A 26,022-nucleotide genomic window follows, 5' to 3' on the forward strand; every position below is an offset into this window, starting at 1 on the left:
AGGAAGAGCAAGTATACCTCTGCTAAAAATACATTGCTTGCAGAGTTGTAGATGTACCCATCACTTCATATGTTTCAAGAGTTTGCTTTGAGAAACTATCCATTTTATCTCTGGGTGAGTGATTTTGGTGTTGGTTGTGACCAGCTGTTGTAAAACTGACCATTCCACTGCAAGGTTTTCCAGTGGCATCAAAAGTATCAGCAGGATATTGTCCCATATGGCAAGTCCTTGAATATTTGGAAAAGGGCATTCTCACTTGACTTGGCCATTACAGCCAGATAAGCAAAATATAATACTATGTCAAAATGAAAAATGAAAGGAAAACAAGATTTTGTTATGCCACGCTGTGCATTTCAGTTCAGTGAATCCATGTGATATATTTAAATTGATGTAGAATGAGTAATGTGATTGATGTGTTTGTCTGCTGAGGGGATCAGCTTGCTGTTTTTGACTGGCAAAGTTGTGTCTTGATTGCATTGGGGGGCAGAATGGAACTGGCTCCAGATTTGGGGATTTGTTTGTGGTCCCCTCCCCATTAATAGCAGCAAGCTATAACGTTGGTTCAAAATATCAATTTTCTTTGAAGCATCTGTAGTAACTGGCATCAAGCCTGCAGAACTGCACTGTTCAGGTCAGGTGACAGTTCAAAGTGGATGGGGTGAAGTTCTCCATCTTTGAGTGTGAGCATGATTTATTGATAAGTTAACAGCGGAAACCCGTTTTTTGTGTGTTTTACACAAAAACAGCATTTCCATTTTTCAGTAGTCTTCCAGTAAAAGTAAATGACATGATTTCATTTGGGCCATACTCTGCATTGGGTAGTTCACTGCATGAATAAGCCTGAAACTTAGATCATCCCTGTACCTTTGTGGGCTACTAAGCAGGAGTTGCGTATGTGTGTGTGTGTGACATATTAACAATACCTAGGCCACACAACTAGTCTAGTGTGCTGGCTATTGTATACCACCCTGGATTTCTGCTTGGTGCAGTTACCATCTAGTTAAACCGTGTCACTGGCAGCAATAGCAACGGTCCCTGGCATTTGCCCAGCAAGTTGAGTACTGAAGCAGTGCCTTGAGCCGAAGAACAGGTTGTTCTTCCTGGTGCTGCAACTGTCCACCTTGCAAGTCTTACAAGTCCTGCTCCTCTGTCCTCCTAATCATGAGGTGCACCCATTCTGTCTGCCTGTCAGGGTTAGATACGGGAAGGAAGCGATCACACAGGAACAAAATGCTCATTGCAGCAAGACAGCTGCAAAATGGAACCATTTGAGGGGAGGGTGTTGTGAGACAGAGTGCAGCTGCGACACACTTGAGAGTTTTCCATGCTTTTCCAGTGGGCTGAGAATCAAAACTGTCAGGTTTGTTTCCCCAGCAGAGCACAATCCTTGCAACTACCTGCCTGCTTTGATACACAAAGCACTTCGGATAAGCCAGTTTTTGATTGTTAACTGTGTTGGATGATAATAAAAGAGAACTAGGTTCTTGCCTACTGTCAGACGTGACATCGGATAATTTTGAACACCTTTCCCCCCCATTCCTTTTCTCAACTCAATCTATTTTACACCCTACCTAAGCAATGCTGAGCTCAAGGAAGGATACGCTAACCTGTATTGTTGAATCATTTGGAGCAGAACGTGTTAAACGGATGCTGCATTTTATTATACAGCAGTTGCACCTTTTGTACACTGGGTGCTGAGACCGTCTGACCAGGCCAAGCAAGGGAGGGGGGTTAACAGACCCCCGTTGCCTAAAGAATTTCAGTTAGTGGGATCTAGGAAGAAAGCCGTCTCTGCTGTTGCCTCAGCCCTATGGAATTGCCCCCCCCCCGAGGTGGGGCAGCCCCCTCCATTGCCAGTCTTCCAGAAAAGCATCAAGATATTCTGCCAACTGGCATGGGGGAGGGATCCGAGTGTGGCATGCAACCACACTTGGCTTCAGGACACTCCCTCTGCTTTTTAAAACGTTTAACTTTTATAATTCAATTTATAATTCTTGCAAACCAAAATAAACAACCTCTTGAATGCTGTTCTTAACTCTGTTGATTTTCGCAGTCACTTAGGTGAGATGGGTGGTGTAGAAATTTGACAAATAAATACATTTGAAAGGATGCACAGATCCCTTTAAAACTTTGAGGATTCATTTCCCAACCGTTGAATGCTTCTTAAAAATTGCTGAGGAAGCTGTTCTTTGGATCCCTGTGATAGCCATTAGAGTTATATACCGCATCATGGTGTTTTACAGCCCTCTCTAAGCCGTTTACAGAGTCCGCATATTGCCCCCAATAATCTGGGTCCTCATTTTACTGACCTTGGAAGGATGGAAGGCTGAGTCAACCTTGAGCCCGGTGAGATTCGATCTGCCAAACTGCAGGCAGCCAGCAGTCAGCAAAAGTAGCCTGCAGTGCTGAATTCTAACCACTGTGATACCACGGCTCTTAACTCTGCATTCTAAACAACATCTCAGCCAGGCATCTTAAAACAAGTGTCTTTTAACCAATCACATCTTCGTTTCTAAATCCTGACTTCCAGCAATCCATATAGTTGACCAGTGCAGTTTTAAAATTGGTTTTATCTGCTATTGCTATTGCTGTTGCTTGAGAGCCGTTGTGGCACAGTGGTTAGAATGCGGTACTGCAGGCTACTTCTGCTGACTGCCGGCAGCCAGCAGTTCGAATTTTACTGGCTGAATGTTGACTCAGCCTTCCATCTTTCTGAAGTCGGTAAAATGAAGACCCAGATTGTTGGGGGCAATGTGCTGACTCTGTAAACCTCTTAGAGGGCTGTGAAGCACTGTGAAGCAGTATATAAGTCTAAGTGCTATTGCCTATTGCTTTACTTTTGGGGATAGATTTCTGTTGCTTTAGACCAGGGTTTCTCAACCTTGAGAGCTTTAAGATGTGTGGACTTCAATTCCCCAAATTTCTCAGCCAGCACCACAGATAGAGGGGAGGCCTCTTGGATGGATTATAGTAGTGTTGAAGATTAGATGTTGATACTGAGCAAACTTTTTTTGATAGCTAGCATAGAGAGATGGTTAAAGAGAATATAGTCTGTGAACAAGGAAGCAGCTGATTTAAGCTTCACCTCTGCTAATAAACACACAGACCTTTGGCAAACAGCTGCTTCCCAGATGCACTCCCTATGTTTGCCATACAGAGAACAAGGAGAGACCATGTGGTGTAGGGATTAAAGTGTTTGTGCTAAGGAGCTAGAGATCCAGGTTTTAATACACTGTCAGTCCTGGAAGCTTATTGGGTGACTGGGGTTTTTATTTTATTTTTTTAGACTCTTAATATTTTTAAACAGTTTTTTTTTGGTTAAAAATGGCATCATAACTAATAGTTCATTTAAAAAATAGGGTTTTTTAACTATAAATTTAGCAAAAAAATTACATGATGTATAGAAAACAGTAACAATTTAAAATTGCAACATGTATTAAATACAAGGGAAAAAATCAAATAATTGTCTGTGTGTTTATAAATGAATGATATTTGTGATTTTGAGAAGTAAAAATCTATTAGTTTTTCATGCCCATTATCAATCTTAACTGAAATTTGAATAGCTAACTTACGGGACCGCCTGCTGTTACCCTATGCCTCCCACCGACCCGTATGCTCTCACAGAGAGGGCCTTCTCAGGATGCCATCCGCCAGACAATGTTGGCTGGCGGCCCCCAGGGGCAGGGCCTTCTCTGTGGGAGCTCCTACGCTTTGGAACGAACTTCCCCCTGGTTTACGTCAAGTGCCTGATCTTCGGACCTTTCGCCGTGAGCTGAAAACGCATCTATTTATTCAAGTGGGACTGGCCTAATTAAATTTTAATCCGGGGTTATTTATATTTTAGGGTTTTTAAACTATTTTAAATGTTTTAAATTTTTTAAATTTTTGGCCATTTTGTAATATGTTTGTTTTAGTCTTGTTTTAATGTATATATTGCGCTTTTTTATTTGGCTGTACACCGCCCTGAGTCCTTCGGGAGAAGGGCGGTATAAAAATCGAATAAATAAATAAATAAAATAAATAAATACAACCTGTTAGGAAAAATATTAATATCCTATATTAATATAATTAATTCTAATATAATTTTAAATACCATTGATCCACTGAAATATGCAAAATGAAAAATTGAATTATATACATCTTTTTGGTATGTCTTCCTCATGCAGAGAACACTGAATTGCAAGTAGTCCTTGACTTACAACAGTTCATTAGTGACCATTCAATGTTACGATGGCACTGGAAAAAAAGTGACTTATGACTGTTTTTCTCACTTACAACCATTGTAGCATCCCCATGGTCATATCATCAAAATTCAGATGCTTGGCAACTGACTCACATTTATGACTGTTGCAGTGTCTCGGGGTCATGTGATCACCTTTTGTATCCTGCTGCAAAGCAAAGTCAATGAGGAGGCCAGATTCACTTAACAACCGTGTTACTAATTTAACAATGGCAGTGATTCACTTAACAACTGTGCCAAGAGAGGTCATAAAATGGGTCAAAACTCACTTTACAAATGTCTTACCTGTTTCTCATGTAGCCTGTAAACACTATTGCAGAGTGGGGCTTCTGTAGTTTGAGATAGAGCATTTTGTCTAAATTACCTTTAGTTTACAGGTAGCTCTCAGCTTATGACACAATGGGAAGGCCACAAATTGCAATCATATGAAAATGCTGTAAATTGTTGTAAATGCAAGATGGCTGCCAAACGCCCAAATGTCAATCTCTTGACTTGGGGGTCGTAACTTCTAGGATGGGTTTTTAATTCCTGTTTACAAGGCCGTTGTAACTTTAAAGCTTTGTTAAACAAATGGATGTAAGGCGAGGACTACCTTTAATAGTTACAGTTCTAAAAAGGGATGCCCACAACAGCATTTAATTTGTACCAGATGTTTCCTTTTTGATGGAGGTTTGGATGAGGCCTAGCTAATAATGCACTAAACCTGACATCAAATAGTCCTTTGACTGATCAAACTAGGAATCTGTTTTGGGAAGGGGGTCTTTTAGAAGTCTTACTTTTCTTTAAAGATAAAATGTGTGCCTTGCCTCCCTCCCCCGCCAGAACTTTCCTTCTTTATTCCGTCTTTATCCAGCCTTCTCTCACTGCCCTTGCAAGCCCCCATCCTAACTTTCCATGTATTATCTATTATGCTATGCTTTGTGCCTTTGGGCAACATTTCCTGCGTTGCCAACTAAGTCAGTAATGGGTGACAGTGTGCAACAGTAACTCTTATTCATCTTGTGTGTCTGTGGGTTTTTTAAATTGGTATTTCTTTTGCATATAACATTTTCTGCAGCTGAGGCATCTCTCTCTTTCTGTCTTACCCCTACCCCTCGGTCTATTTTTTTTTTAACACTCCCTCATAAAAGCATCAGCAGTGGATTGTTTCATTTGCAGAACTTAAAGCCTCAGAACAGAAGCTCTTCCAGTTTTTTTATGAATGCCCTATTTGTTGCTGGAGCACAACTGTTCAATATAACAGACTGCATCCCACTCTGTTTGGGACCAGTTTGAGCTGCAGAAGGTCTTTGCGTAAACCAGATTTTTGTATCCCAACAGCATTTTGTCTGAGATAGTTGGCTGCTGGTTTTTTTTTTTTTTTGAAAGATCTCTTTTTCTTAAATTTGCATGCATTCTTTCAAATGCAAGCTTAGCTGAAGCTGAAATAATCTTTTAAAAATACAGCTCCGAAGGTAAAAACTGCTATTTAGCAGACAAGGGTGATGCTGTGTGGGCTGGAATCTGGGCATTTGTGGGCATCTTAAATAAAAACACCTAGGGATGATCACTTGGCGATTTGCTGAGGTTACTCTGTAAGACACATTGGTTGACATGAAGCATCTGCTAAGCCCTACCTCAGATTAGAGATGGAGCTGTCTAATCTAATAGGCCAGGTTGTCATTCTTTATATATGAACCTTCATGGCTTGGCTGCTACTCCAGTGTTGAAATGTCTGTATTATTTCACTGAACCTATACTTAAACATGATTCTAATATCGTATTCGCTTTAGCTTAAGAAAACTGAGGGAAAAACATAAAGCAGACCACTAAGGAGACTTTATACCATGATTTTTCAATTCCCGCAATTTTGAGTTAGTGATGAAATGTTGGCAAGTTAGGGGGGATTGCTCATTTGCACATCTGAACATTGCTACAAAGATGTTTTAAGTACAGGTAGTCCTTGAATTATGACCACGATTGAGCCCAAAATTTATGTTGCTAAGTGAAACATTTCTTAAGTGAGTTTTGCCCCATTTTATGACTTTTCTTGCCACAGTTGTTAAGTGAATCATTGCATTTATTAAATTAGTAACATGGCTGTTAAATGAATCTGGATTCCCCATTGACTTCGTTTGTCACAAAGGGCGATCACATGATCCTGGGACACTGCAACCATCATAAATATTGTCACCATAAATATTGTCACTGGCCACTGAATTCAACTGAACTTTGATCATGTGACCATGGGGATGCTGCAAGATTTGTAAGTGTGAAAAATGGTCATAACTCACTTTTTTCAGTGCTGTTGTAACTTTAAACAGTTACTAAATGAACTGTTATAAGTCGAGGACTACCTGTATAACCGCAGTAGTTGCTGTGACAAAAGGGAAGAATAGAATTAGGTTGGTAGTTATCCAGTAACATTGGATCCAACACTTGCCTCTTGAGAGGCGGCAGACCAAGTGTCTCTTTGAGGTAATCAAAACCTTTCCTTCCCTCATGGTGGCATTGATCTAGATTCAGATTCTTGTCCTATCTGTGGTTGCCTTAACTAGCCAGTTCAAATAAGAGGACCAGTCTATGTTTGGCAGAATGAACATTGCAGAGAGCCCAGCCTGCTTTCTCAAAATTCGTAGGCTCAGACACCTCCCAGATAAACCTCTATCTATACAACTTCTATCAGCTCTCCCCACAAACTGCTGGCAGAGGTAATGAGAATATAGCAGTATCTGGAAGTCATTATGTTGTCCATTCACCCGTCTTAAAATATAACACTGATTAAAATAGTTTACGTTCACAGTCTTAAACTATTAGCCTGTAGGATGTCTTCTGTATACTTTCTCTGGTTTGTTAGGGAATTTATACAAGTCTGTTTTTTTTTTTCTAAATTAAAAAGCTTCACAAACAATAATGTGTGTTTATGTGTATGTATCAGTGCGTACATGTGTGTTATCTGTGAGACTTTAGGGTTTTTTTCCTTCCTATTGCGGAAAGAGAATCCTGGGTTCAGACTAATATATTTAAGAACTGAAAACGATTACATTGGCCTATTGAGATTAAAGATCTTCTGCTGTACCTCCTATAAGTTGCCAGACTGTTTTCACGTCTAAGCAGAGAACCACGCTTCTTCCTTTACACCTGTGAGGATATATATCAAGCATATTTTAGTTGCATAGAACTTCTTGATTGCCAAATAGAAAGTTCATTTCTTGGAAGAGCCTAAGTATTTGCCTGGAGAAACCCGCTGGCTCTTACTGACTTTCTTCCCTTTTCTTTATTTGCCTTGATTTGGAGTGACAGGTGTCAATCCATCTAAATCTTGAAGGAATCAGAAAACTGAGCAGTATCACAGCCACGTTCTGGTTTTGGTTTGGTATTAGAGATAAAGATAGGGATCAGTGAAAGGAATATAGGAACTATACTGAATATGTTGGACTTAGTCCATATAATACATAAGATAGTAATGCTTCTCTGAAGCAAGATTTTTTTCTTTTCCTTTTTCCTGGAGAAGGCACCAAAGAGGTTTTAACAAAAGCTACGACAAGAAAAGGGTTGAGTAATTCAATGCGGAAAATACAGATGCTGTGTGTTGATAATGCAGGTCTTGCCAGGTTGATATACTTAGTGTGGTGCTTCTTCTAAAGTGTCGCCTTCTCAGAGGCCTGTGTTTTGTTAATATGTGGAAGAGAGGAAGGAAAAGGGGCTGTGATCTTCTTGCCAAGAAATGAGAAGAGAGGGAGGGAGCGAGGGAAAAAACACATACAGTTAAACAGTACATACCGCAAAACAGGTTAGACAGGACTCTAAATCCAGTTATGAGTTGGTTCTCTGTGCTTTGAGGCATCTTCACTAAATTTTTCTTCCTGCCTCTTTCGAGACCCCTCCCCAAATTTTCTTTTAAATGGTCTTATGAAGTCTATCCTTGCTTGCACTTGGGATGGGCGAAGATCAGCAGTCTTCTTTGCTGCTCCCAGCAGCAAAAGAAATTTTGAGGAATCTTGAGGAAATTCTACGTCTTGTGTTCTTACCCTCTGTTGAAATTGTCTTGTGACTATGTAGAAAGGAGGAAAAAAAATGGCATGCAGGGTTACAGCTAACACTACTGTGGGTTTCACTATTCATCTGTTTTAATAGTTGAAAAAAAGCTCCAACTTCAAGGAAGCTTTTCAGTTATTGGCAATTCATATCTAGTATCAATGCATGCATTCAAGGAATAATGGGGGAAGAAATTGTGACCAATTCCGGGAAGTCAAGTTTATTTTATTTCATTTATTTTGAAGATTTGTATAGCTGGCTGCCCATCTTAAATACAACCCTGAGTGGCTCACAACAATCAATAATATAAGTACAAGTAGTCTTTGACTTACGACCAGAATTGAGCCCAGGATTTACATTGCTAAGCGAGAAATCGCATGCATAACTCAACAGTGAGTTGTGTCCTGTTTTACAACTTTTCTTGCCACATTTGTTAAGTGAATCACTACAGTTGTTAAATTAGTAACATGGTTGTTAAATGATTTCCCCATTGACTTTGCTTGTCAAAAGGTTGCAAAAGTTGGCCACATGACCCAGGACACTGCAACTGTCATTAATATGAACCAGTTGTCAAGCATATGAATGTAATTCATGTAACCATGGGGATGCTGCAGCGGTCATAAGTGTGAAAAATGGTCATAAATCACTTTTTTCAGTGCCATGCTAAGTTTGAACAGTCACTAAATGAACTGTTGTAAGTTGAGAACTACCTGTATAAAATCATGAACCATAACAGCCAGAAACAAAAAACCCGGTGCTTCAGTCACCTCCTTAGGACAGTGATGGCAAACTTTTTTGGCACCGAGTGCCCAAACTGGAACGCACGTGCATGTGTGCATGCCAGAGCGCCAGAAACCCGAAGACCAGCTGGTCAGCGCACACACGCTGGTTTTTTGGCCATTTTTCAGGCCATTTTCAGGCTTTTTTCTGGGACATTTTTCGGGCTATATTGAGGCCATTTTTGGGCAGTTTCCAGACTGTTCTCGCCTCCCCCCAAAATGGCCTGTTTTTTTGCTGTTTTTTGAGGTGTTTTCACGCCATTTTGGGGGCCTTTTTCGGGATGTTTTCCAGCTCTTTTGGGGGCTATTTTCTCCAGTTAGGCAGGAAAACGGCAGTCAGGCAAGGGTTAACTTGTCTGTCAAGCTTCTAGGACCGAGTCTGCAATTCTTTCAAGCCCCGCCTCATCCTATTGGGCTCTCCAGTTTTTGACTCAGTCCCAAGCTGGACAAACGTGTCTTTCCTTGGCTCCTGCTTTCTGACTTCAAAAAGTACACTACTTCGGCACTCTCATCATTCCAGCATGAAGGACTACGAGTCCGATCCCGCAGAAGGACAGTCACGGCGTTCGGGCTGCCGGTGGGCAGATTCCCGGCATAGCAACCTCCTATTACATCAGAGAGGTCTGCTTCACTCCCCGATCGTCTCTGTCAGGTGGAGTTCTAGCTGCGTTTCACAGCCTTTGCTTAGCAGTGTTAATTAGCGCTTCGGATTGCAGCGCCTTATCTTTCCGATCGCTCCAATGCCTTACGAAAGACTCGGCAACTGGTGCACCTTCTCGGGCAATTCCAATCCAGCCTATTCCCCATGAGCCATCTGCTGGTGGGGGGATAAGGGAGGTGGTTTTTGCCGCTAACTGAGCCTTGACTTAGTGGCTAACCTCGCCCTTCAGCAGCGCCTGTTTAATTTGGTCACCATTTTGGATCAATCCTTTGGGCAAGATGGCCTAGCGATCGTCAGGATCCAGTCCCCACTTGCATTTCAAGTCCTCTTCCATTACTTCTCCGCTAACCTCCTGGGACGTGAATTTTAAAAATATCTCTGAGTACATTGTTGCCACGATTCAACAAATTCTATTTTAATGGCGGACACCAGAAGACATTGCTCAATGAAGAAGGGTTCATCTTGCGCCCATTCTCCTCATCGGGACAATCCTGGGGAGAGCAATCCTGGAGAGGGCACATCACAATCTTCCAGGGACAAAGGGACAAGTTCCCAATTGACCACATTGACCGTGGTGGAGAAGAGGAGGCATAAAGCCCGTGAGAAAGCTGTTTCAAAAGCCCAACAGCAGGTTTCTCCCAAATCCAATCCTCAACCTAATTAATCACAGGCCAAGGATAGGCCAATCCTGCACCTAGGGAGGAACCAGTTCTTCAACAGCAACCCTGCACCTCCACTCCTCCTCCTCCTAACTGGTCTCCAGACCACCCCACTACAGGATCTCCTCGTATTCCTATGGACAGTGGTCCATTGTTCCAGGCATTACCTGAAACTCCTTCGGAGATGGCTCCGAGTGCAAATCCTGATCCTCCACCTCAAGCTGAGTCTACCCCTTCGAATTCTAAAAATTCTGGGGAATTACAGCTGCCCCCTGGCTTTGGATAACTTATTGCTGACACTATTCAGTCAGGCCTTGTGCAATGTTTTCAACAGACACCTAGGTCCTCACCTTCTGCAGCCCAGACTCAGCAGGAACCTCATGGTTCTGAATACTCCTTATCTGAACATGATCATGCTAACTCTCCGGACCATTCAGACCACTCAGAGGAGGATGTTCTTTGGGATGATGCTCTGTCGGAGGATGAGGGCCTCGAACAAAAACAACCATCTCTCATTGGCCTCTTTAAGCCTCAGGTCTTCAAGTTGCTACTTTACAAAGCCCAAATGACTACCCGCTTGGGAGAAGCTTCTACATCTAAGGGCCACAGTCTTACGGGAGATGATCCCTCTAGCTCATTTTTTCTGAACCATTGGTTACTACAGACATGGTTCGTGCTCCTAAACTTCTCACAGACGTGGTCCAACACCAATGGGGGGTCCCGGGCTCAGGACCCTACCCTAGTGGTCTTGATAAACGTTTATAAAATATGGCTCCGGATATGACCAACCTACTACAAGTTCCATCTGTCGACAGTCCGATAGTATCTCTTTCCTTTTCATCTCACATCACGGGTCCTCCTGAGGAATATCTCTGCCCCGAGGACAAGAGAGCTGAAAAAGTTCTGGTCAAGGGCCACCAGGCGGCCTCCTGGTCGGTCAAGGCAGCTGCTTCTGCTTCATTCTTCAATGAATGTGGATGCCGGCACCCCGGTACAGTCAGCTGCAGCCGCGGCTGTCTGTTGGGGGCAAGTCATTGGCCCCGATGGAGAGGGTGCGCAACTTGGGCGTGCTCCTGGATGGGCGGCTGTCTTTCAAAGACCATTTGACAGCCGTCTCCAGGAGAGCTTTCTATCAGGTTCGCCTGATCCGCCAGTTGCGCCCCTTCCTGGACCGGGATGCCCTATGCACGGTCACTCATGCTCTCGTTACCTCTCGTCTGGACTATTGCAATGCTCTCTACATGGGGCTCCCCTTGAAGAGCACCCGGAGACTCCAGCTAGTCCAGAATGCGGCTGCGCGGGTTATTGAGGGAGCAGTTTGGAGCTCCCATGTAACACCTATCCTGCGCAGACTGCACTGGCTGCCTGTTGTCTTCCGGGTGCACTTCAAGGTGTTAGTTATTACTTTTAAAGCGCTCCATGGCTTAGGACCGGGATACTTACGGGACCGTCTACTGCCAACGTCTATCTCCCAACGACCGGTGCGCTCTCACAGAGAGGGGCTCCTCAGGGTGCCGTCAGCCAAGCAATGTCGGCTGGCGGCCCCCAGGGGGAGGGCCTTCTCTGTGAGGGCTCCTACCCTATGGAACGAGCTCCCCCCTGGACTCCGACAAATACCTGACCTTAGGACCTTCCGCCGCGAACTTAAAACCTACTTATTTCGTCTTGCTGGACTCGCTTAAATTTTATATTATTAAATTGATTTATGGGTTTTAAATTTTTTTAGTAAATTTTAGGGGGAATATTTTTATCTATAAGTAGCCAAATTAAATAGGTTTTTTAAGGGTTGTTTTTAGTTTTGTATTGTTGTTTCTTTCTGTATTTTATTTGTGGCTGAGTCCTTTGGGAGAAGGGCGGTCTATAAATAAAAATATTATTATTATTATTATTATTAATAGAGCCACCATTTTATGGTTGAAACAATTACAAGTCAGGACCCCATCCGCTGATACAAGGTCCCACCAAGACCGTAACAAGATCTTTTTTTAATATATATATATTACATTTTTATTTCATAACAATTGTGCATATTCAATAAAGCTGTGACATTATTGTATATTTCGGATCTACCTTCCATATAATTTTGATATACATTATATACATCTAATCATCAATAGCCTTATATATATATGTTTTCTATTTCTATTGATTGTCTATGCGTACCAGTTTTCCCAGACTGCATAGTATTCTGAATCTTCTTTGTCTTGTAGTTCTGTGGTAAGCCTGTCCATTTCTGCACAGTCATACTTTTTGGATAATCAGACTCTCTGGTGGTATGATACTAAGTTTCCAATATTGCGCGAACACAATCCTTGCCGCTGTTAGAATGTGCAAAATCAAGTATCTTGTTTTTTTATCTAATTTTGTTTTAAACATTCCCAAAAGAAATGTTTCTGGATTCAGTTCAATTTGGCATTTTGTTATATCCAGTAACCATCCCTGTATCTTAATCCAGTACTTTTTCACTTTGGGGCACGTCCACCAGGCATGAAAAAGGTACCTTGATGTTGATTACATTTCCAGTACTTTGGACTTAGGTTCCCCGAACCTATCTGGTGCTAGGTGCCAGTGGTAAAGCATTTTACATTGATTTTCTTTGTAAGCAGTAGATTTGATTAATTTTAAATTTTTATTCCAGATTAATTCCCAATTATCTAAATCTATATTGTGCCCTATATTCTTCACCCATGCAGTCATCGGTTCTTTCACCACCTCTTCCATTCCATCAAACTCTAGTAGGTATTTATATAATTTAGATTTTAATTTTCCTTCTGGGCAAGACCTTAACAAGATCATCGCAGCACTCGAATATTCTGCCGACGCTACACTCAATGCAGCCCGTTTCACCTCCAAGGCCTTAGGTTCATCAGTCACAGCACACAGACTTCTCTGGCTCCACCACAGGCAGGCAGACGTCAAAAACAAGTGGATACTCGCATCAGCTCCCTTCTCGGGAGACAAATTGTTTGGTGAAGCTCTCGAACCCATCCTGATCGAGACCAAAGACAAACGGAAGATTCTCCTGTCTATATCCAGGAGATCCGATACACATTCGACTCCGTACCCCCATAATCAGTCCTTTCGAGGGTCCGACTCCAGTTTCTACCAACCACGTTATCCCTGGACGTTCCAATCCAGAGGGAGTTTCCAATAGGATGCACAGGTCAGGCCTTCTTCCAAATTTTCTTCCAGAAAGCCCTTTCACCGGGGGAGGGGCAGAGGGTTCCGCAGATCAAAATAGCACACCCATTTCTCCTCCCATTGGAGGGCGTCTCGCCCAATTTACCGACCAATGGGAATCTTCCATATCTGATGCATGGGTACTTCAGATGGTCCGCGAGGGACTCTTCTTAGAATTCCTCTCCACTCCCCCGAGGGTCTTCGTTACTTGCCCACTATCTCGCAACAGGTTTAACTGAACAGTTATGGAGGTGGCTATTGCCCATCTTCTCCAGATCAAAGCAATTCAGAGCATTCTGTTTTCTCAATGGGCCTGGGTTTTTATTCATGCCTGTTCATAGTACGAAAATCCTCGGGGGGATGGAGGGCAATTCTTGACCTCAAATCCTTAAATTGTTATGTTTCCTACCGTAAATTCAAAATGCAGTCCCTACACTCTATTTTAGAGGCTATTCGCCCTGGAGATTTTCTATCATCCATAGATTTAACAGAGGCTTACCTACATGTTCCCATTGTTTCTGGCCCCAGGAAGTTCCTTCGCTTCTGTTACAATGGCCAACACTTCCAATACACAGCTCTCCCCTTCGGCCTGCCTTCTGCTCCCAGAGTATTCTCTAAAGTTATAGGAGCATTAATTGGTCACATCTAATCTCATTCCATTTGTATCCAATTCTACCTCGATGATATTCTTATCATATCTAAATTGGAATCAGTGGCTCGACAGGACTTAACCACTACCATCCAAATTCTCCAAGACCATGGGTTTTACATAAATTGGTCCAAAAGCCACCTTTTGCCCACCACGAGAATCCTTCATCTGGGGGCTGTCATTGATTCCGTCCAGGCCATGGTCTATCTCTTCCAAGAGCGCCAATCCAGTCTCAGAGACCTGACCAGACAAATCATTAATTCACAATCCACATCCTTGAAGACTCTATCTCAGTTGCTGGGTAAAATGGTATCCACATTCGGCATTGTACCCTGGTCTTGCCTCCACAGCAGGGATCTTCAATGGACTTTCCTTCCACACCAGCGAAACGGGCAGGCCACGTCTCTATCCCAGATTCATCTTTCCCAAGCGACTCTATCATCGCTCCAATGGTGGACTTCAGATGCTATCACCAAGGATAATCGGTTGTAGGGGCCAGCCTACAACCGTGGGGGAGGGTGGCTACTAATTGTTTCTCATTTCAGAAAGACACGTTCAGTCTGCGACAGCTTCCTCACCAAAAACTAGAGAGCCCAACAAGATGAGGCGGGGCTTGAAAGAATTGCAGATTCGGTCTTAGAAGCTTGACAGACAAGTTAACCCTTGCCTGACTGCCGTTTTCCTCCTTCCTGAGAAAGGACGTGTCAGGCAAGTCCAACGTCCATTCCAGCCGTTTTTAGCCCATTTTCAGGCTGGTTTTAGGGGTATTTTCTGGCAGTTTTCTGGCCGTTTTTTAAGCTGTTTTCAGGCCATTTTTCAGAAACCAGAAGAGCAGCGAGGACGGTGTGCGTGCCCACAGAGAAGGCTCTGCGTGCCACTTCTGGCACATGTGACATAGGTTTGCCATCATGGCCTTAGGATGTCCCTCAACCAACTCCAGATATCCTCACTCTATCCCAGCACCTGAGTCTTGATCTGGGTTTTAAAAAGCTAGAAGGGTTGGGGGCCTGTCAGATCACCTGTGGGAAGGTATTCCATAAGATAAGGGCAGCCACGGAAAAGGCAGACACAGCATCTCGCCTGAAGTGCTTGTTGTCCATCTTTTGCAATCTGTTGATACCAGATGGTTTAGTAAACACACCATATATATTCTGAGTTTTGGTTTGCTACAGCTTCCAGCTGCCAGGTACTCTCCTAGAAGTACATACACACAGTTGTGTTTGTGTATACATAAAACTACACCGGGGGCTATATACTTACTTGCCATGGTTTTACGGCAAGTAAAGAGGACACACTGCCCTTTTTTGATGTCTGCAGCGTTCTGCTTAATTACTAGAACTTGGATTCAGGCTAGTTTCAGTAAAATCACACATCTGGCAGGAGATTCTTCAGTGGGTAGAGTTTCTAACACCATCCCCTTTAAGATCTTCCTTTCTCTTTTTTCTTTCTTAATATATACTCCAATATCTGGCAGCTAACTGCCTTTCCTTTTGGTTAGTCCACATATATGTTCTTTTACTCTTGATGGCAGTGAATGTGAATGTCTGAGCCTTCATCATTTGACTGACTGTTTGACAATGAAGCCTGTAGTTTCACTGCATGGTTTTTGACCTGAAACTGGTGTATGTGAGTGGAAGGAGTAACTTATATTTGGGGGAAATTGGCTCTGTCACTATGGAAAAATGAGCATTCTGCTTTATTCAACCTAGAAGCTGCAGTTTTAGCTATTGCTGTGATCTTTAGGTTCCTAATGATGAACACTTTCAGGGCAAATGTCTCGCAGAACAGCATTGGTGAGCAGCTTTCCAGAGGATTAAGTCCAGTCTGTTTCTCCCTAATGTTTTATAGTATTTGGATATGTGTTTCCTGGTAACCAGTTCTGGGATTTTGTGGCCTATCAAATGGCTTAGCACAGGGGTGTCAAACTCAAGGCCCGTGGGATGGATCTGGGTGCTTAAGTCCAGCCCACGGGGCTGGGCTGGAAATATCAAAGGACCCACGGTGCCTCTGCTGGCCAAAACGGGCTGTGTGCGGGCCCCCCATGGCCCATTTTCTGCCTCCCTGGCTTCCTGCAACACTCTGCAAGCCAAAAATGGGCCGTGCAGAGGGTGTCTGCACAGCCTGTTTTTTGGCTGGCAGAGTGCTGCAGGAGGCTGGGAATGCCAAAACAAGAACCCACCCTCCCCTGCACCCCATTTTGGCCAGTAAAGTGCTGCAAGAAGCTGTTCAAGCCAAAAACAGGGCATGGACCCCACGTGTGCATTCCCGCGCCCCGTTCTGGCCAGCAGGGTGCTGTAGGAGGTGTCCATCCCCCCCCCACAGCTCCCTGTCCCTCTCCTGCTGGCCCACAGAGGAGGACTACAATGCTGATTCAGCCATCAAAGAAATCCAGTTTGACACCCCTGGTTTAGCGTTACGCTGTTTTTAGGTACAGGAAGTCCTCAATTTATTGTATGCCCACAATTGGGACCAGAATTTCTGTTGCTAAGCAAGGGGATTGTTATATGAATCATACCTGATTTTACAAGCTCTTTCGCCACAGTTAAGCGAATCACACAGTTAAGTGACTCTTGCTTCCCTCATTGACTTTGCTTTGTTGGAAGCCAGCTGGGAAGGTTGCAAATGGCCCTGGGATATTGCAACTATCATAAATATATACTGGTTGCCAACCCCTGAATTTTGATCATGTGACTGTGGAGATGCTGTGATGGTTGTAAGTGTGAGGACTGGTTATAAGTCACTTTTTTAATGTTGTTGTAACTTAAAACAGTCACTGAATGAATCGTTATAAGTTGAGGACTACCATATTATATAAAACAAACTGTCTTGCTATGTGGTAGATACTGAATTCTCATTTCCCCCTTTGTCTATTTTGGAATAAGGGCACTTACCGGTATATCTGTAATTGAATATTGAAGACATTTGTCTTATGATATGTATATTATAATTGCAACTGGCACGTTCACATATATATATATTATAATTGCAACTGTCACACTCATAATGTCTCATAGTAGTTGTTAATACTTAGCCATTTTTGTATATATTTTTTTCTCACACCAATAATATTGTAGGTGAACACTTCTTGCATGACAGTTTGAGGTAGTGTGGGAGAAAACTGCCCGATGGTTGTGGTGAGCCACTGTGTGCACACAGTTCATTGCATAATAATTTTGGCGTATGCTGCAACTTTTAAATTGGGTTTCTTGTGCCAGTTCTAACGCTAAACAGATCATTGCAAAAATAGTGAAAGAGAGGAAATTTTGATATAACAGTCCTGAGTTTTTGAATATTCCTGTCAAGTCAAAGTATAAATTCAATTCAGATGATTAGTTTTAAGAAATGGCAGCTACAAGCAATAGTTCATGAATCCTCTAATGTTATTGTAGATCAGGGGTGGAGAATGATGACCCTTTTATGGCTTGTGGACTTCAACTCCCAGAATTTCTGAGCCAGGAATTCCGGGAATTGAAGTCCTCAAGTCATCAAGGGGCCATCATTCTCCACCTCTGTTGTAGATGATGAAGTCCTTATTTATCTCTATTAACAGCACATAATTCCCAAGATATGGCAAAGACTGAAGAATTTCAAAATATAATGCCAGTTATATTATCTGTGTCTCTCTCTGGCTGCTAGCATATCACTTGTTACCACAAACAAATCAGTTGAAGTCACAGATGAAGACACAATATATCATAATGCCTTTTTTCAACAAATGTTTGTTCTCAGGAACGGGGGCATGCTGCTAGCACCCCCAGACAGCAATATTGGACGAAGTGAAAAAAATCTAATACAACTCCCCAAACAGTTAATATTTTCACATTTTGGGTGTTGGAGAGTTCCACTGGGTTCAGTGACTGAACTGATATTTAGAAACTTTTCATAGTCAGGATGGAAGCAAAGCATTGGGAAAATATTTATGTTATTTGGGATTCATAGCTTTCAAGTGGATTATTTTTCTCCACAAAGGTAGCAGAACCTCACTTCGACCCATTTTCGTGTAATTTAGGAAAAGGTGTTGCCTGCAATATTATATGAGTGGTTGAGCTTTGCATTTCCTCCTTGTCTTCTTTCATTGGCCTCATCAGGGTGAATTATGTCTGACTGCTTGGTAGTTACTTGGACCCTCTTTCCCATTCACTAAGCTGATAAGTCCTTCTCTGTCTGCCTTCATCAAGCATCTTTGTTTGAGAAGTTGCTGAAGCTGAAGCAATATAGCAGACGTAGGGAACTGTGGTCCTTTTATGACTTGTGGACTTCAACTCCCAGAAGCATGGCTGGCTCAGGAATTCTGGGAGTTGAAGTCCACAAGTCACAAAAGGGCCATGGTTCCCCAACCCTGCAATACAGAATAACTACTTTCTTATTTGATGTCCTAAATGAAGGTAGTTCTGTGGTTTCTTTTAATAGCGGCATTTTTCCGTGTGCGACATCCTCCAGCATTTTAACTTTCCCAGAAGACCTTCCGAATTAACCTTCTGTTGATTCTTTCAGAGCAAGCTGTCCAATTACCTAATACACGAGGTGAAGGAGCAGTCTTGTATAGCTGATGGGGCTTTCTTGGCAGCTTGTAAATAAAGGTTTGTGCAGTCATTACAAACCTTTTCTCCCCATTTCACTGTTGTGTTTGATTCTGCAAAATGCTCTGGAACTTCCTAGAGGCTCCCATTTAAAGCAGTTGATTGTTTTGCAGATGCAAAAGAATATAGGAATTGAATCCAAAGTACCTTGTTCCAAGTGTAGAAATTTAATGTGGACTAGTCCGCATGTGCTCTAGACTTGGAGCACATTTTAAGTTCCCATAAGGAAGAGATACTTGAGTTTCTTTATCCTGCTCCCTGTTGGAAGCCTTTTGACTGGTTAGGCTTTTTGCCATGTCATTATAATAGGACTGTTTTTTCCTCCTCTTTCCTGAACAGCTCTATGCCTCAGCTTTTCCTGTTCAGCCCTGAAGCCAGTGAGTTTAAGGGCTCTTCAGTGGTAAACACTACAGATTTGGATTATCTTCTCTGTAATTAACCTGTGGAATTCATCACCACAAGGTGTGGTGATGGCCATTAATTTGGATGGGTTTAAAAGAGAATTGGATAGGTTCACATAGGACAAGTTGTTACCTCTGCTTTGAGGACAGCTTGCTTCAAACCAGTTGCAAGAGAATGGCAAGGACCGATGGGCATATCTTTGTTTTCTATTTGTAAGCATCCCACAGCCATTTGCTTGGTTATTGCAAAATCCAAACTGATAGAGTAAGATGCTTCTCAGCCTCCAGCAGCTTGATCTTCATGTTCCCGGAGTTCTGGGACTGGACTGGACTGTCCAACCACGCCTTATGATATGGCATTCCTTTATCTTTAAACAGCAGGGAAGAGTAAATTTTATGTTATGGCTTGATGATGAACTTTATGTTATGGCTGATGATGAAAGGGTAAGAAAAGTTGTATTTGCATCAGCACTGGAAATAAAAGCATTTGTTGTGATTGCAGCCAGCCTTGCTGTGTTTATTGCAATTTTGGAATTCCACACATCTACCAGCTTTCTGCTAGCCTGACCTTCTCTCCATACATTTAAGGTGGAGAGGTCATTCTTCTGGGCAAAGTCAAATTTTACACATAACTCAGCCCCTACAAAATAAAGATAATTATTTGGAGATGCTAAAATAACTTGAGCTGCCTCTGCTTTTTGAATGTTCCAATTGCACAGGAATGAAAACACATTCAGTGTACTGAAGATTTTTATGCCTGCTTTTGGAAGCAATGTCTAGTTGTAAGCACTTGGGGGAAGAATTGAACAATTTTATTCCTCAGTTGATGAACTTTAGATGCCTGAAGGCAGTATCAAATAAATTACCAATAAGTTTTTTGCCATGAAATTTATCCAGGGTTATTTTATTTTGTAATTATTCTGACTCCTTAGTGTTAAAAGATTATATTTGTTTTTAATTGTTAGTTGCTTCAAGCTTTTAGCTACTGTTCAAGTGAGAGGGCTTTGGAAAATATATTGATATATTTTCAATCTTACGCTTTAGTTAATCCTCATTTAACTATGTTAATTGGGACCAGTAAATGTATTTTTAAATAAGCCTGTTGTTAAATGAAACCACAACTGTGCTGATCATACGTCGGCTTTCCTTTGTTTTGACTTGCAAAGTTTGTACATGTGAAAATTGGTCTTAAAATTACGTTTTTCATCCTCCTCCTAATTGTGAATGATTGCTAAATGGGGACTACCTGTACTGGTTGCATTTGATCATTAAAGAGACGTTTTTATGGTTCCCAAGCTTGACAAAACTGAATAATGGTACAGTTACATTTTCCTTATGATAACAGAAGTCTGTTCTTTTTTTATATATGAAAAAGTTAACCTGTTCAGCAAAGCTAACTTAACTGTACCCTCCCGAAACGGAATTTGTTGCTGAGATTTTGGCTGGTTTGAGAATGTGGGTCAAGAGTAAGAAGAGTAGTAGTTTCCTTCAAGAGGCTTCTTGTACATATTATTTCCCTCCCTGCCCCAAGGAAAAGCATATGGAAAAATGTCAATTAGTACTCCCCACCCTCTGCAGCCCTGCTAAAGGTCAAGGATTGAGTTATGACCCCAATCCTTTCAACAGTATGGAGGATTATAAAAACCACTCCTTTTTGCAAAAGTCACTGCTATGTACAACATAGAAAGCATTATGCTCCTATTGCTTGAACATGTGTAAATACTATCAAGAGCCTGTCATTTATGATTGTTCTTTTGTTTCTTTTCTTTTTTTAAAGCTGTATATTTGGCCGGCAGCTCTGGATATAATCTGTTTGCTTGAATCTCCTTAAATTTTTGTAGGATTTCAATGGCCTAGGAATAGAGAAGCAAATATGCAAGCTTGTGATTATGTTCTTGTTACTGATAATTTTTGGTGAATAGTGAGATTTAAAATGTTTGTATAAGATTTTTTTGCTGAAGTCAAACTAGAGCAGGGGTGTCAAACTCTTATTTCATTGAGGGCCACATCAGGGTTGTGTTTGACCTCTGGGGATGGGGTGGGCGTGGCCAGCTCGACATCACTCGTGTTGGGGCGCCTGTGCTGGCCCGAGCGCTCTGCCAGCATAAATGGCTGCAACAGCTTCCTTCAACCCTTTGCTAGCAAAAATGGAGCTCGAGAGCTCCGTGAGCTCGTGAGCTCCATTTTTGCTGCCAGAGGCAGTGCAGGGCGGTCTTTCGCTGTTTCCAGGATGGCCCATGGGCCAGATCCAGGGGTGAAATGTAAAATTTGATACTACCGGTTCTGTGGACGTGGCTTGGTGGTGGTGGGGTAATGTGATTGGGTGGGCGTGGCCAACTTTTTTTTTACTTTTAAAAGCATTTTTTCTACAACCTCTTTGGCCAAAGAAGTTGTAGAAAAAATGCTTTTAAAAGGCTCCTCTGATGATCCCAGCTGAGTTGCCTGATCGTCAGAGGCTTTTTTTCCTTTTAAAAGCATTTTTGTTTTGCCTTTCGCGTGATCATCAGAGGCTTTTTTTTTTACTTTTAAAAGCATTTTTTCGGCTGAAAAAAATGCTTTTAAAAGTAAAAAGAAAAACAACAATCTCTGATGATTGTGCAGGTCAACTGGACATGGGCGGGGAGTGGGGGGAGGGATTTTTGCTATGGGTTCTCCGAACCACCCGCCGTCATCACTACCAGATTGGATGATCTGGTCCGAACCAGGAACATTTCACCCCTGGCCAGATCTAAGCCCACAGGCCTTGAGTTCGATACCCCTGAACTAGAGGAATAGTTTGAATCCATAGTTGTGGGTTAATAAAATTCCTTGTCAGTAATAGCATTCTAATACATATATGTTTGTTTTTATTATTTATTAAATTTGTTCGCCACTCATCTCAATGCAAGTTAACTTTTAGAACATGATCAGCATTACATAGGCTTTAAGACATGGGTGTCAAACTCGCCACGTCACATTGCTGTCACGTGATATTTCATGACGGTTTCCCCATTCGCAGAGCTGGGCATGGGCGTGGCCTGCGCGTGACACATGGGCCATCAGTTTGACACTCCTGCTTTAAGACATTGTTTCTTAAACCTGGCAACTTCAAGATGTGTGGACTTGAACTCCCAGAATTCTCCAGCCAGCTATGCTGAGAATTCTGGGAGTTGAAGTCCATGCATCTTAAAGTTGCCAAGTTTGCAAAACACTAGTGTTCTTACAGCATCTTCTATAATATATGAATATTGTTATCGCCACGGTCTATTGTAGATTGGGTTGTGGCATACAAGCTATGGCTTGTTTAAGGATCTTGATTTCATATCTATGGGAACTTCCTGATTTACACAATTTCTTAAACATAATAGCTCCTATATTCCCTATCTTAGGATCAATTAATATAAAGTATAATGTTTATTTAAAGCCAGCCTGTATTGATCCTTGATAGGAATAGGCGTGCCAGTGATTAGACAATCTGGATTTGGGAAGGAACCCTTTGGAAAATTTCAGATTTAATCCTTGACATGCCTGATGAAAAAAAAAAAAAAGCCCTCTTGAGTTGATTCCAGACAAAAGTTGATTGTGGAATCAACATGACTCATTAATTGAACTCAGCAATGGGAGGGATATGTTGTTCATTTAGTAAGTCTCCTGTATTTTGCCAGTGCTGCTGATATCTTTTTTTTTTAACCACAAAAAACCTGACTACTTGGGGAAAGAGGTAGATGCATTTTAGATATCTCTCCTGTCTTTTTTTAAAGACATATGGTTTTGCAGTGGGCAGATTAAGTTATTCTAGCTTACCACCTGCGTATTACTATATTTGCGGTTGATGTTGTTTTAATTTTCTATTTTTCTGATAGCTCTTGGAAAGAGCACTGAAGTCTTTTTCTATCCATTTATTTTTAACCTCATGAACTCATTTAACATGTGACTTATTTTTGTTGCTGTTTTTAAATTAAACAGTTTAAACTACCCAATATTGAAGGTTTATAATATAATACAATACAATACTATACTATACTATTCATTGATTTAAAATATTTGATTGCCCATCATTCCTAAGATACAAGGCACTAAACAAAGAACCAGATATGCCAGAAATGTAATAAAGCAATTTAAAATCTCAATCTATCTCTCTTTCTCACTCTCTTCAAGAGATAAATAAATGGGGGAAAGGGTGTCCATTCACGAGCAGTTTAGCAAGATCGAGAGGAGGTTGAGGTAAGTTCAAGATGATATCCTAATTAACTAAAAATAGTCCTTGTTTAGCTACCACAATAAGGACTGGCAACTTGGCCATTAAGCAAAATGGGGCTTATAATCTTACTTTAGCATTTCTTTGCTTTACCAGACCTATGCAAAAATTGGTAAATGCAAAAAGAAAATTACTTTTTCCACATCATTATAACAAGGCAGTTGCTAAATGAACTACCACAATAAGGAATAACTGAAAATAATACATATATGGATAGATAGGGAAATGTTGCTGATAACATTCTTCAACGAAGTGTTGCTACTAACTATCTGATTCAAATGGTAGTGATTTGCCATTTATTTATTTTGAGACCACATTATCAGGCTAATTTACCTCAGCCGTCCTATGATGTAAGGGTTGTTTGTACCATTGTACCATTTCTCAGTTTTAAGACACTGATTAAAGAAACAGGTGATAAAAGAATGGAATCCACTCAGGTTAACTTAAGGAACACATGAACTGGAGTGAGTCTGGCTGTTGGATAAATCAGCATCGTAGAAGAAAGGCACAACGGGTGTTGAGAGCCTTGATGTGAATGAAATACAGATAGTCCTCGACTTACGACCACATTTGAGCCCAAACTTTCTGTTGCTAAGTGAGACAGTTAAGTGAATTTTCCTCATTTTATGATCTTTCTTGCCAGTTGTTAAGTGAGTCACTGCAACTGTTAAGATAATAACATGGTCGTTAAGTGAATCTGGCTTCCCCATTGACTTTGCTTGTAAGATCACAAAAGGGGATCGCACCCTGCAACCGTCATAAATGATGAGTCACGTTGCCAAGCATCTGAATTTTGATTACATAACCAGGAGGATGCTGCAAGGCATATGTGAAAAATGGTCATGAGTTCACTTTCTACAGAGCTGTTGTAACTTTGAATGGTCACTAAACGAACTGTTGTAAGTCAAAGACTCCCTGCATTTGCTCAAAAAAGGCTATCGTCCTCCCGAAATAGAGAAAACCCATCGCAGTTCCACAAACAGAGCAGGCCCAGTTGTTTATGAGGGCAAGGAACTGTAGACGCTCCTCACCTGGCAGATGATGAGAAAGAGATTTCTGTCCCTCTCCTTCCAGGAGAGGCACCAAGGTTGAGGACAACGCAGCCCGGCCTTGTGAAGGATTTGGCAGCAAATAGAGTGAAACCCAGGCAATTTCCCTGCAAGCGGGAAGTTTTCACCTTTCTTGGAGATTAGAAAAAAGAAAAAAGAAACAAGGAGTGGCTCTGCTTTTGAGAAAGAATTGGGTGTGGTGGGAAGAACAACTTTGAAAGCATTACATTTCCCTTTGGAATTACTTAGAAGGAAATGGAGGCAGTGTGCTGCTGTGTGGTGACAAACAGAAGTTGCACGTAGCCGTTGCCTCTCAGCTTCGACTTGAAAGTCTGTGTAGGTTCCATCTGAAAGACGGGCTGGATGAATGCTGCTTCTGCCGCTGCCAAAAGCAAACCTGTCATTTTGGCTGGAATGCTTGTACAGAAATGGGCCTAGCTAGGGCTGTGCAAAGAAACAGCGGCGCTCTCTCTGCCCCTCCCCACAGCTGTTTTTCGCATGTTTTCCTGGATGGTGCCAAGTGAAGTTGCTGTCTGTCCTTCTTTCAGATTCAATAAATCATGAAAAGGGGGTTCTGGATGGAAGGCTTGCAATCTGGATATGAATATGAATTACTTGGGCCCTTTAAGTCCTTTTTTTACTTCTTCACCACAGTTATGGAGAGTGCATTAACGATCCACCCTCCTTCACAACTCTTTCTTTTCTTCTGTTCTTGCACCTCAATTTTAAGACGGTGTCAGCTGCTGTAAATAAGTCTAAAATCTAAATACATCTGCCAAAGCTGCTGGTCTGCTTTTTTAAAAAGAAAACAAGAGCAGAAGCGAGGTTTCGGAGAGCCTAGTTACTAGTAGCTTCTCTAGCTGTGGAGATGAAGAAGCCTTTTCTTCATGTCATCTTGGAAATTGAGCACAGATGGAAATCGTGTTCCTCCTCAAGCCAGAGGCCCATTTTGCAGCCTCAGTGAATTTCTGCATCCAAATCTGCTATCAGTAGCAATTCTGAATTGTGATGATAAAAGGGGAATTTTTCCACTTTCTACTTTATAACTTATGTCGGTTATAAATTAAGCAATACAAAGGGAAACGATTTTAAAATCCATCCTTTAGTATTGACATGGGAGATTATAGAGCAAAAGCAGCCTTTAAAGCCACACTTGTTTCTAAAACTTAAGCCCTGAATTTATGGTAGTTTTATTTAAAGAAAAGTCTTCTATGATTTCAGGCAGCAATCTGTGAATCTTTTAGTTCCCCAAGTCAAAATCATCTGCTACCTAAGCTCAAATTTTCCACAGCTACCCTTTCCCCCCCAAAATAAGACATCCCCTGATAATAAGCCCAATCGGGCTTTTGCGTACATGGCAGTAAGGCCAAGCGCTTATTTCAGGGTTCAAAAAAATATAAGACAGGGTCTTATTTTCAGGGAAACACGGCATTTATCTTTTCTGCTGGATGATGTGAAAGAGGAGTCTAAATTATTGTCTGGCTATTGTGTTCATATGTAGCAAGCACTTGTGGTGATGTACCGGTAGATCAGTGTTTCTCAAACTCAGCAATTTTTAGATTTGGGAATT

At 41.8% G+C, this 26,022-nt stretch overlaps 1 protein-coding gene and 1 long non-coding RNA gene across 13 annotated transcripts in view; one reads left to right on the forward strand and one right to left on the reverse strand.

Annotated features, from left to right (window-relative positions):
* Positions 1–24,816, reverse strand: part of LOC131194655 (uncharacterized) — a 41,334-nt gene extending 16,518 nt beyond the window's left edge. For 2 of the 3 annotated variants that reach the window (XR_009154258.1, XR_009154256.1), the window contains exons 1-3: positions 24,435–24,816; positions 8,003–8,273; positions 7,299–7,360 (exon numbers count right to left, since the gene is read on the reverse strand). This is a non-coding gene — a long non-coding RNA (uncharacterized LOC131194655). The remainder of the gene's footprint in view (positions 1–7,298; positions 7,361–8,002; positions 8,274–24,434) is intronic. The other variant, XR_009154257.1, reaches the window with a different exon arrangement.
* RREB1 (ras responsive element binding protein 1) overlaps positions 1–26,022 on the forward strand; it is a 190,428-nt gene that overhangs the window by 37,470 nt on the left and 126,936 nt on the right. Inside the window, exon 1 of one of the 10 annotated variants that reach the window (XM_058175883.1) lies at positions 14,518–14,897. The exons of the other annotated variants lie outside the window; for them this stretch is intronic. The gene's annotated coding sequence lies outside the window, so the exon portion shown is untranslated. Of the gene's footprint in view, positions 1–14,517; positions 14,898–26,022 lie in introns of those variants that run through there. 10 annotated transcript variants of the gene reach the window in all.

This window comes from Ahaetulla prasina, chromosome 3 (assembly GCF_028640845.1).
Source record: "Ahaetulla prasina isolate Xishuangbanna chromosome 3, ASM2864084v1, whole genome shotgun sequence".
NCBI lineage: Eukaryota > Metazoa > Chordata > Lepidosauria > Squamata > Colubridae > Ahaetulla > Ahaetulla prasina.